We start from the raw sequence: 13,409 nt of genomic DNA, 5'->3' as shown, positions 1-13,409 counted from the left end.
GCACCAGCAGTGACTGATATCTGTGGATGTGATGGAATGGTACTTACTGTTTCTGAAGTCGTCTGCAGCGAGCGCTTGTCGATCTGCTGAGATAATGCGTCCGTCAAGCAGGTGGCAGCCGGATCTGAGAGGTGAGAGATGGCCAAAAACATTTCAGGATGGGTATGCAGGCAATTTGACGAACGAAATGCAGTACCACAAACATTGATACCACCACGTACTCATTGATTCTGAGTTTCAGCTGCACTGTAAATGATAGACCATAGAAGCCATACAGGGAACCTGTTGTCGTATATGATCATTGTAAACAATGACTGAACACAAAAGAAACAATTTGCCAACTTTTGCAATCGCATAGGGGCTATTAAGGAGAGAGGAAGGAATGGCTTGAATATGATCTGTTGATTTTCCAATGCTTCAGCTGATTTAATATGACATACTGTCTTTGCATCTATCTCTGGTGCAAATTCTTGTTGAATCAATTTATAACAAATGTTATATCATAGCATTTTCTAAAGTCATATAATTTCCCTATGAGTAACTTGTTGAAAACAATCTGAATGACGAGATACACCATTGTACCTTACTCTCTAACAAGAATAACATTTCACAATGCAGACATTATCATGTTTTTGACATCTGTGATTCAATCATGAGTCTCTTACCATCAGGAAACACGTTCACTACCTTGCCCTCAGGTCGGCGATAGAGCGATAGGTAGAGCCAGAGAGTCAGCGAGCGCTGGGGGAAGTCTTGCTCTCACGAACTGACGGATCTTCAGCTCCAGCTCTTGGTGGTGGCCGGCCGACTAGCATGCGCACCTCTCCAAGTAGTGGTGGACAGTGCGGTCGTCAGGTGCTGCATTGTGCCTGTCTCATTGACCGACATATTTAATGTCGCCATCCACCGCCACACCACACCACACCCACCCTCCCAGGCCGAAACCCAAAGCAGCTGCCGCCGCCACCCCTCCCATGCCGAAACCAGTAACCGCCACCACCACCTCCGCCGCCGGAAACCGAACGAGACTGAGATGCCACCCAGAGCCTCCCTGCACCTCCATACACACTGCCGCCCCTCATGGAGTGACGCGGCATCCACACCGGCCACCACCACCCATCGAGAAGAAGCGGAGAAGCCCTTACCATTCCACCTCCACCTCCGACCTCAGCATGGACATGGCCACCTCCGCCTCCACCCGCCGCTGCTGTCTTGTAGGACATTGCAAAAGATCTGCGAGAAGGACATTGGCTGCTGAAGCGACGTCTGCCTGCCTGGGGGGATGAGTAGAAGAATGTGGGTTTGCACGGCCCAGCCACTGTTCCCTTTTATTGCGCACAGGGCCAGAAGAGGACTGTGGGAGAGAGGACATGGGTGTGGAGAATGAAGAAGGAGATACAGAAGTATCACCTCATGTAAGAGCAGGCAGGGCAGCTCTTCCACCCACTCTGACAACCCCTGCTGGCAAACGCCAGGATGAGAGGAGATGGGTGCCAAAGACACACCAGAATGGCCCAAGAGGTGTTGATATTCCAAGGGTGGCCAGTCTCAGTCCAAAAAACAATGGATAAATGTTGCCTAAATCAGAGGGCAGTCAAGTCCAGTTACATTGGCGTGTTCACACAACAAGGTGCCAGGGCCAGTTGCAATTAATTTAGAGAAAAGCAATTAATCTGAACGCATTATCACTACCTGCCCTCCAGACACTACACCACCCGATTCACAGAAGGCCATAAAATCATCAAGGACACAACACCCAAGCCACGCCTGTCACCGCTATCACTCCCAAGAAGGCGACACTAAGCAGAGTCATACAGGTGCAATCAAGCAGGACCGAGGAGACTGAAAAACAGATTCTATCTCAAGCACATCAGACTGTTAAACAGACCACCACTAACAATTTAGTGGCCGCTGCCAAATACTGACTCAACTCCAGCCACTTTTAAAATGTGAATGTGGAAATGTATTGTAAAAATGTTATCACTAGCCACTTTAAACAATGCCACTTAATATAATGTATAGGGTATTACGTACTCTATATCATTCTACTGCATCTTGCCATCTTTATGCTAATAACATTGTATCACTAGCTACTTAAACTATGCACTTTTATTGTTTACATACCACATTACTCATCTCATATGTATATACTGTACCCGCATACCATCTATGCATCTTGCCTATGCGTTCTGCATACCATCACTCATTCATATATCCTTTATTGGTACATATTCTTATCCCTTTACACTTGTGTGTATTAATGTAGAGTTGTGATTGTATACGGTTAGTTACTCGTTGGTAGACTTGCATTTCGGAACTAGAAGCAACAAGCATTTCGCTACAACTCGCATTATTAAAACATCTGCTAAACCATTGTATGTGACCAAAGAATTTTGATTGACTATATCATCTTATCATACAGTACATGGCATATTGACACCCCTATCAAATTTGTAGATTTGGCAATTTCAGCAACACCTGTTGGCTGACAATTTGTATAAAATCGAGCAACACAGCTATTGTTAAATTCCCATACACAAACATTGGCAGTAGAATGCTTACATGAAGAGCTCAGTGACTTTCAATTAACCGGCACCGTCCATAGGATCTATTTGCTGTAAATGTAAAATGCACCTTTCCAAACAGTCAGTTTGTCAAATGTCTGCCCTGCAGTGCTGCCCAGCTCAACTAAGTGCTGTATATTTGAAGTGAAAACCTCTAGAGCAACAACGCTCAGCGCGAGTATTAGCCACACAAGCTCCACAACGGACCGCCGATGCTGAACGTGTAAAAATAGTCTTCCTCGTTACAACACTCATACCGAGTTCCAAAAAGCTTGCCTTGGAAGCAGGAAGGTCAGCACAAAAACAGTTAGCCTGGAGCTTAAAGAAATAGGTTTCCGACGCCGAACTGCCGCACAAGCATAGATCACCATGTGCCATGCCAAGCTTCAGCTAGAGTGGTGTAAAGCTCACCTCCATTGGACTCTAGAACATGGAAACGTGTCTCTGAGATGAATCACGCTTCACCATCTGGACAGTCGACGACTAATCTGGGTTTGGAAGATGCCAGGAGAAAACGCACTGTCCCTAATGCATAGTGCCAACTGTAATGCTTGGTGGGGAATAATTTCTGGGGCTGGTTTCATGTTCGGGATAGGCCCCTATCCCAGTGAAGGAATCTTAATTCACAGCATACAATGATATTCTATCGGAAGACCTTTGGGATGAATTGGAAAGCTGACTGCGAACCAGGGCCCAATCACCCAACATCAGGCCCGACCACACTAATGCTCTTGTGGCTGAATGGAAGCAAGTACCCGCAGCAAGTTTCCAACATCTAGTGGGAAGCCTTCTAAGAAAGTGGATGCTTTATAGTAGCAAAGGAGACCAACTTGTAACGTCTGGAGAGTGATGGGTGTGGAGTCAGACGCAGGAGAGCAGAAGTTTGACGGGAAAAAACGCTTTAATGTCCTTTCGCACGGATAACCAGTTACAAAACATGGGTGACGCCCAAAACACAGGCCAACAAACTCAAAACCATAGTTACCAAAATACCTGACAGCGAAAACCAAAAGAAACAAACACCACTACCGTAAAATAACAACAAGCCCACAACAAACACCAGCGGGACTAAACGAACTTAAATAACACCCATCCCAAAACCCCAACAAGAGAACAGGTGAAAACATTAGACAAAAACAAACGAAAAGGAAAAGAGGATCGGTGGCAGCTAGTTAGACCGGCGACGCGACCGCCGAGCGCCATCCGAAACAGGAAGGGAGCCACCTTCGGTGGTATTCGTGACACAACTCCATATTAATGCCCATGATATTGGAATTAGGTTTTTTGACGAGCAGGTGTGCCATGTAATTAGGGTGGCAGGTAGCCTAGTGGTTAGAGCGTTGGGCCAGTAACCTAAAGGTTGCTGGATTATGAATTCCCCGAGCTGACAAGCTAAAAATCTGTCGTTCTTCCCTGAACAAGGCATTAACCCACTATTCCCCAGAAAGGCCATCAATGTAAATAAAGAATTTGTTCTTAACTGACTTGCTAGTTAAGTAAAGGTTACATTTCAAAAATATATTTTTGTGTGTATATGTGGTCTGCATCTTGATTATGGCTGTGCACCACTTGTGAGTAGAGCACCAACTTTTCAAGAGTTCCCAATTATCCTAAGTCTCCCACAGTCATATCTGGTAAAACTAACTCTACCATCCTCTAACTCCAATGCCTACTGATAATGTGTAACAGTGGAGCTCTTCAGAGGAGGAATATGAGGACCACCCTACTCAGTGATTTCTGAAAAATACTAAATATTTACAAATTAAAAGTTATGCTTTTAGATAAAACCATACCAAATATTACTCACTCACCCAAATACCTGATTTCCTAAAACACACTTTCACAATGAAGGTCTACAGAAGTCTCTACAGGACCCTCTATGGTAGCACCCTGGTGTAGCCAGAGACAGCTGTTTTCCATCCTCCTCTGGCTACATCGATTCAATAACAAAACCTAGGACGCTCTTGCTCCTAACCTACTTGCATAGACCTGTTGTTGGTGTCCCATCCAAATGTCGTTAGAATATGTTTCTGGAGGTGTTAACTATAGAAATAGAATTACCAGAAAATAAATCCCCATTCAAGTCAATGTTCCATGATGGGTATCTGAGGGCTTTAGCCATTCTAGAAAGAATAGGAGGATGGAATTCACATCTTAAATTAGAGTAACCAGAGCTGCCCTTAGCAAATAAGACAGACAATGAAAATAGGGATTTTTCATCTGACGAAGACTTTGTATAAGTTGTAACGTTGTATTTTAGGTTGCATGAACAAAGCACTGTGGAGCAGTAATATTCCATGTGCTGGCCTCTCATTTCCTATACCCATTCTCAGTAATTATATTCTATGGGGGTAACCCATTGCTTGCTGCAGTGCTCGCTGTGTGTGTGGAACCTTAAGTGGTATGTTTGGTTTGACTTGTGGAGACAACCTTGCCATCCACTATTTCCTCTGTGACGATCACCACTTTGCGTGTGGTGGAGGTGGAGGAGCTGTGGCCGAGATGGAGGAACTGACACCAGAGCTGAGGCCGGAGCTAGAGGAGCTGACGTGCGAGCTGGAGGAGCCGTGGCCAAGATTTCAAGAGCTGAGGCTGTGAGGAAGGGAAACTCATGATTAGCATATTAGCATCTATGATCATAATAAGTATCTAATAAAAAGTCACAATCACATAGCAGTAGATTCATGTCAAAAGTAACCATGGCTCATGGTAAGGTCAACTTCAAATGAACATTGTTTTTAAAATCAAATGTTAAAGGAGACATAAATTCATTTTCATGTATTTCAAGGTCCCCTATCACCCCTCTTCCCATCCCACAAAGATGTAACACTATCCTCCCACATCCCTGTCTGTCTCATTGGCCCCCCTCTGTCCAATCGCTTCCTGCCTTACCCGCTAGCCTCTCCGTCCAGCAGCCTCCTGTACTCAGCGATCTCCATCTCCAGGCGTGTCTTGATGTCCAGCAGCATCTTGTACTCCTGGCCCTGGCGTTCCATGTCYCTGCGGAGAGACATTAGCTGRTCTTCCAGACTGGTCACTTGGTTCTGGAGGCGWCCCAGCTGCATGGAGTAYCGGCCCTCCGTCTCCGCCAGCGTGTTCTCCAGGGAGCCTTTCTATTGGCCGGGAGAGACAGAGATGATGCTTCAAAAAATGTGGGAGTAGGTTTGGAATTTGGAATGTTTACTGTCATACTGAAAAAGTTAGCTCTAGTTGAATGTGAAGGCAGGTAGATGTTAGCTATAGTAATGGAGTGGTGCCTGGCTACAACAACTTGAGGGATAGTGTTAGAGTCCAGGTGAAAGTGAGATACTTGAGGGATGGTAGAGAATGATGAAAGAGTKAAATGTTGATTTTTGATAATAGTTGTAGAAAGTTGTGTACGTAATGTGCCCTAAACTGTGGTCCTTGGTCAGATGTTTGTAATTACAGCTCACCATGCTGAGCTGTGACTGCAGTTCAATTTCCAGGCCCTGCAGTGTGCGACGGATTTCCGAAATCTCTGACTTGGAGGTCTGGAGAACCTCTGTGCTGGACGCCACCTCCTGGTTCAACGTCTCTGTCTGTAAAACACAATAAGTGGTCAATCGTCACAGAAACAAACCAACATTTCAGCTCATGATAGAATGTGACAATGTTACCAACTAGAAGTAAAGGAACATCTACACCATGAACATAGTTTAGGGGTTCTAGAGGTTCTACCTTGGTCTGGAAACGCCAGCCCTCCAGTCGCGCTGGTTCTTGGCACTAACGGCTCGTACTGCTCACGGATCTCAGCCATGACTCTGGTCAGGTCCTCCTGGTGCTGCGTCCACTCCACGTTGATCTTGTCCAGTCATCTGCGTCCTCATGGCAGCAGCTCCTTTGAGGAAAACACATAGGGTAGTTAAAGGATTAAGAATGACTAACCTCTGCCTGATGGTAACAACTTGACCTGCCCTCTGTCTTCATATACATTTGAACACCATTGCTTAACAATGTGCTTGAAAGCCAGCAATGGTGTTCTAATGAAGACCCATAGCAGGTTGACATGGTCAATAGATGTAATACATTAAGGACTGTATGGATGTGTTCCATCAGCCCACCCACCTCCTCATGGTTCTCTTGAGATAGATGAGCTCCTCCTTCAGCCCTCGATCTGCATCTCCAGGTCAGATCTGGCCCATGTCATCTCGTCCAGCATCCTCTTCAGCCCGCGATGTCAGCCTCACTGACTACGATGCGCCAGCTCTTCTCATACCTGAGAGAGGAGAGAGCTTAGGTCAAAGAACTGCCTGAATTGTGTCCTCTGTGAGAATAAGCAGGGGGTTATAGATTCTAGTATTCCATTAAGTTTTGGAAAAATATCAGAACAGTTAATACCAGGCTTCTGATATGTCTGTTGGGAGGGTGTGGTTATGGTGGAGCTGAAGGGTAATGTCATTTGGTTTCCTTTTTTATAGATTTAACACAAAATGATAAAAACAGTATGAGGGTTTTACAGATTTGGCGTTATTCCATTTGGTTAATGTAATGCACCAGCAGTGGACTGGTATCTGTTGATGGTGTTGGGTGTACTTACTTGTTTCTGAAGTCGTCGCAGCGAGCTTTGCGTTGTCGATGCTGAGATAGATGCTCCGTCTAGGCAGTGGCAGCCTGGATCTGAGAGGTGGAGGATGGCAAAACACAATTAGATGGGCATACGTGGAAATTCCACACTGAACCATGACACACACAGTTTGATCCCACATTCTGTAATCATGAATTTTGAAGTTTCCAGTAGCCACTTAAATAATAGTACATGTAACATAATCAAGAAACAAATTGCGCCTTCTGCAACGCATAGGGGATCTAAGAGAGAGAAGATAATGGCTTAATGATCGGCTTATTCAATGCTTCAGCTGAATATGTCATACTGTCTTTGCATCTATCTTTTGGTGCCTATGTTGAATCAATTTATAACAAATGCATATAATTAGCATTTTCCAATGTTCATATATCATTCTAGTTAAACTTGACTGTACCCTGTACTTTCTAGCAAAGGATAACATTGTCACATTGCAGACATTAATCATGTTTTACATGCTGTGATGTCGTTATTGAGTGCTCTGCCATCTAGGAAACACGGTCACGTACCTTGTCCTGCAGGTCGGCGATAATAGCGTAGAAGCGAGAGTAGTCGCAGCGCTGGGGAGTCTTGCTCTCCATGAACTGACGGATCTTCAGCTCCAGCTCGGCGTTGGCCGCCTCTAGCATGCGCACCTTCTCCAAGTAGGTGGACAGGCGGTCGTTCAGGTTCTGCATTGTGGCCTTCTCGTTGGCGACACATTAATGTCGGCTCCACTGTCCATACCAAAACCCCGTCCCAAGCCACAACACTAAAACCGCACCGCCGCCGGCCACCCCCTCCCAGTTCGAAACCATAACCGCCACCACCACCTCCGCCGCCGGACCGAACGAGGAGCTAGAGAGCGCACCCCAGAGCCTCCTGCACCTCCATACACCACTGCCGGCCCTCATGGCAGTGACGCGGCCTCCTCCACCGCCACCACCACCCATCGAGAGAAGCGGAGGAGCCCTCCCATACCCATTCCACCTCCACCTCCAGACCTCATGGACATGGTCCACCTCCGCCTCCCACGCCGCTGCTGCTGTAGGACATGCTAGATTTGAGAAGGACATGGCTGCTGAGAGGAGTCTGCCTGCCTTGGATGAGGAGAAGAATGTGTGCACGGCCCAGCCACTGTTCCCTTTTTATGCTGCTCAGGCAGAAGCGCAGGACGGTGGGAGGAGGACATGGGTGGGAGAGGCAGAAGGGTGGAATAGAGAAGGGAGGATTACAGGTAGTCATTACCTCATGTGGGACAGGGCAGGGCTCCTCCCCCCACTTTGATACACTAGGATGCAGAAGGAGATGGAAGAGGATCAATAGATATGTACTGTATGTGTGGATACGRAAATATTGAAAATATACTATTGTTTCGTAACTTCACTCTCCCCATCTCACTCTATATATGGCTTGTAGGAACTCACACAGACATATAAATGTGCACACACCCATAAAGAGTTGGAATTCCTCTCCCGTAAAAGTGTCTGGTTGAAAGCATGGACACGCCTGCTTCTATTAGCCCCAGGTAGGTCAATCAATCAGTCAGTCAACACACAGTATAACTTTGACATGCTGTGACAGGTGAGCTTTGCCATGTTTCCTGAGCACATAGATTGACACACTGAGTGGCTATTTACCTGTACATGTTATCCTACCAAGAAACAAGTTGCAGAGATGCATGCAGTTCATTGAAACTTTACGGTACAATTTGATCTTTCACGTGACACCCAGACAACGTTCTCCCCAAACAGACCTGTCTTTTACTCACACACTGATATCTCGCAAGAAAATCTCCTGTTCTTTTCCTTCAACACAACAGTCCATTGTTCCTTAATAGTTTTTGTGATTTTATGCACATACTCAGGTACCATTGTATTAAGTTTCACTCAACTTTATGCGTGTTCCATCTACTGTGGGAGTCTGCAGTACCGACAAAAGTACCACTTTATAGCCCCCATGGGATGAGTCATTACTCCGGGCATTGTACACCTGGAAAACTCACCCCAGATGCGATTAAAGTACTGGGCCCAGATTCACAAAACACTAGAAGCTTCTTAAGAAAAAAAAAGTTTATAAGATAGTTCGTAAGTGCAATTCCTCAACAATATGTTTTCTTTCAAACTTTTGTTTCTAGTTGACAATTTTAGCTAGCTWTTTAGCTAGCAATGGCAATGGCAATCATGTTAGCATATTTCTTACTGAGATTACTGTTCTAAAACATGTTCTTGGATTTAAATAATCAATACTGAAACTTTCAGATTAAGTTTGTGAGTGAATTAAACATGTTCAATTGCGTTCATGAGCTTTTTCTCTTACTGCCCTGAATTTAAGACAAGGGTTTGGCTATCTTGGAATTAACAACATTTCCAATAACTTTATGTTCAAGGATCTAATTTCTTCTTAACTTCTTGCTTAAGGAGAAACATAAGAAATAGCGCAAGAACATTTCCAATAACATTTGAGGAATAGCAACTTTGCTTAACTTTCTTCTTAAGTCTAGTTAAGGAAAAAATGTCAGTTAAGAAGACATTTCTTCGTAAGAAGGTTTTGTGGATGTGGGCCCTGTTCTTTTCCCTTAACACCTTGGCAGGGTACTTGACATCTGCAGCGTGCAAGAACAAGCTATTGCTTGTTTGCATATTTCCATYTAACCAGAAGGYAAAAAATCATGTTACTTTTCCATGTTGTACATGGAAAAGTTGATTTACATTTGTTCAAGCCAATGCAAGTTATGTTAATGATTTGCGGAGGGGGAAAAAATCATCTTATTGGTATGCCTGTTCCCGGCAGGGACTGGGTGGTTTGTCAATATCAAATTGAATATGAAAGGTGCAAAGCACAGGTAAAAAGGTGTATTTTTCAGCCAAAGATCCTTAAGAATGGCTTTCCAAGAGGTGTTGAGTATTCCAGGGTGGTCCAGTCTCAGTCCAAAAACAATGGATAAAAGTTMCCCTAAGAGCTGTCTAAAGTTTTTAGAATTGTATTATTCACAGCTGTAATGGCTGCCNCAATGGATAAAAGTTGCCCTAAGAGCTGTCTAAAGTTTTTAGAATTGTATTATTCACAGCTGTAATGGCTGCCAAAGGTGCTTCCACCCAGTATTAACTCTGGGGTGTGAAGACGCAAAATGTTCTATACATTTRCTTTCACTTGTGGAGTAGGTTACAGTATGTAGATCGGTAGGAATGAAATCCAATTTAATCACTTTTAGATMTAATTTTAAGACAGCAAAATGTGCAGATTGTGCATGGGGTGTGTAGACTTTCTCTAGGCTCTGTATGTCATATAGGCTGGTACTAGTTACGTGGCAGCTGCGGTGAGATGTATCAGTCCAAGTTTCTGATATGTAAGTTAAAAGTGAATGAATGAGTAAGAAAATAATTAGCTGAGGTCATCGGCCTGGTTCTCCTGCTCACACACTCACTCATATGAGTYATTTCCTCTCATCTTCACAAAACTTCAGCCTTTTCTCAACATACTCTAAGGATTACCAGTGTGTCTGTAATGCAACTCAGGGCTTAGACATAGAAACTCATTGGGCCTAATTCTGCTACTGACCAATGAGAAAGGGGGGTGGGTAAATGGCATAGCCATGTCCCACTCTCATCCCTCTAGTCCCCACTTTCTTTTGTACACACATGTTACTTAGAGAGTGAGAGAGAGAGTGAGAGAGAGTGAGTGAGAGACTTTATGTTCCTGTGTGCCCTGCAGCTTTCCTCTTCAAAGGAGAGATCCACACCCAGATAAAACCACAGGAGTGTCTTTCTCATGCCCTGACAATGACTGTAATGTATGATTTTCAGCATTTATCAATTTGATTTCTGTCTGTCCCTCCTCTGCAATTATCAAAGAACATGCAATTTTGACAGGAATGAACATGCAGTAACRCCAAGGAGAAAACTTATGAAMSGTTAACTCTGTAAAGTGACCTCTGCCTGTCTTCTCCCCTCCAAAAAGATGACAGACCACACAATCTAGTGTGATTTGGGGTGGGCAWTCTATGMTTTTGTTTTCTATATTTTGGCCGGGTATGGTTCTCAATCAGGGACAGCTGTCTATCMTTGTCTCTGATTGGGAACCATACTTAGGTAGCCKTTTTCCCTCCTTTCAGTGTGGGAAGTTGTCTTTGTTTGTGGCACTAGAGCCTTAAGCTTCACGGTTGTTTTTGTATTGTTTATTGTTTTTGTCGGCATCATCCTAAATAAAAGGAATATGTACGCTCACAACGCTGCGCTTTGGTCCTCTTCCTTTGACGGCCGTGACATAACACATATGGAATCATATAGTAAACAAAAAASTATTAAACAAATCAWAATGTGTTTTATATTTGAGATTCTTCAAAGTAGCCACCCTTTGCCTTGATGACAGCTTTGCACTTTCTTGGCATTCTCTCAACCAGCTTCATGAGGTAGTCACCTGGAATACATTTCAATTTACAGGTGTGCCTTGTTAAAAGTAAATTTGTGGAATTTCTTTCCTTCTTAACACATTTTAGCCAATCAGTTGTGTTGTGACAAGGTATGGGTGGTATACAGAAGATAGCACTATTTGGTAAAAGACCACGTCCATATTATGGCAAGAACAGCTCAAATAAGCAAAGAGAACGACAGTCCATCATTACTTTAAGACATGAAGGTCAGTCAATGTGGAAATTTCAAGAAACTTTGAAAGCCGCAAAAACAATCAAGCGCTATGATAAAACTGGCTCTCATGAGGACCGCCACAGGAAAGGAAGTCCCACAGTTACCTGGTGGCAGAGGATAAGTTCATTAGAGTTACCAGCCTCAGATTGCAGCCCAACTAAATGCTACAGAGTTCAATATCAACAGTTCAGAGGAGACTGTGTGAATTAGGCCTTCATGGTCGAATTGCTGCAAAGAACCACTTCTAAAGAAGAAACCACTTCTAAAGAACACCAATAATAAAAAGAAGACTTGCTTGGGACATCACGAGCAATGGACATTAGCCTGGTGGAAATCTGTCCTTTGGGTCTGATGAGTCGAAATTTGATTTTAGGGGATTAAAAGTACTGATAAATAATGTGTTGTGTCATTTTGGAGTCATTGTATTGTAAATAAGAATAGAATATGCTTCTAAACACTTTTACATTAATAATGTGGATGCTACCATGATTACAGATAATCCTGAATGAATCGTGAATAATGATGAATATTGAAGTGTTAATTAGGTACTAACATTTATGGCAMCATATTTAAATTCACAAAAACAWTTTTTTTTGTCTTTTGAGCTTCTAGTCATGAAATCTATGCAGCCTACTCAATCACTTTTTATAGCTTCTGGCCAGTATAAAGCGTTCCTCACTGAGTTCCCGGAACCTTGGAGTCATGGCAGATAATATTCACATTTTGGGGGATTTCAATATTCACATGGAAAAGTCCACACACCCACTCCAAAAAGCATTCGGAGCCATCATCGACTCAGTGGGTTTTGTCCAACATGTCTCCTGACCTACGCATTGTCACAGTCATACCCTGGATCTAGTTTTGTCCCATGYAATAAATYTTGTGGATCTAAATGATTTTCCTCATAATCCTGGACTATCGGACCACCATTGCAATCGCATCAAATAATCTGCTCAGACCTCAACCAAGGATTATCAAAAGGCGAGCTATAAATCCTCGGACAACCCAAAGATTCCTAGATGCCCTTCCAGACTCCTACCCAAGGATGCTGAACAACAAAAAACAATTAACCAACTAACTGAGGATCTAAATTGAACCTTGCGTAATACCCTAAAACWAAAATTCCTTTGTCACAATAAATTAGCTCCCTGGTATACAGAAAACACCCGAGCCCTGAAGCAAGCTTCCAGAAAATTGGAATGGAAACGGTGCTCCCCCAAACTGGAAGTCTTCCGACTAGCTTGGAAAGACAGTACCATACAATATCAAAGAACCCTCACTGCTGCTCTATCAGCCTACTTRTCCAACCTAACTGATACAAATTAAAAACAATACAAAATSTATTTTGATACTGTCGCAAAGATAACTAAAAAMCAGCATTCCCCAACAGAGGATGGCCTTCAGTTCAGCAGTGGTGATATTTTCGTAAAAGTAGTTCATGATTTCATGCAAATTACAGACAACTCTTTGAATCTGCATATTTCTCCAAAWTTCAGTTGTCCTGAGTRMYCACAAAACTGCCAGGAGCTAGGATCAATGGAGACACTCAAGTGTTTTAATCCTGTATCTCTCAACACGTTCACGAAAATAGTCATGGCCTCTAAAACTTCCAGCTGC

The 13,409-nt window shown here is 43.7% G+C and overlaps 1 pseudogene; it reads right to left on the bottom strand.

Moving 5' to 3' along the window:
* Positions 1-4,787: 4,787 nt before the first annotated feature.
* On the bottom strand, positions 4,788-8,229 carry LOC112068026 (keratin, type I cytoskeletal 13-like; annotated as a pseudogene).
* Between the last annotated feature and the right edge of the window lie 5,180 nt (positions 8,230-13,409).

The sequence above is a fragment of the Salvelinus sp. IW2-2015 genome, unplaced genomic scaffold (assembly GCF_002910315.2).
Source record: "Salvelinus sp. IW2-2015 unplaced genomic scaffold, ASM291031v2 Un_scaffold19, whole genome shotgun sequence".
Classification (NCBI taxonomy): domain Eukaryota; kingdom Metazoa; phylum Chordata; class Actinopteri; order Salmoniformes; family Salmonidae; genus Salvelinus; species Salvelinus sp. IW2-2015.
This window is presented reverse-complemented; position numbering and strand designations above follow the sequence as displayed.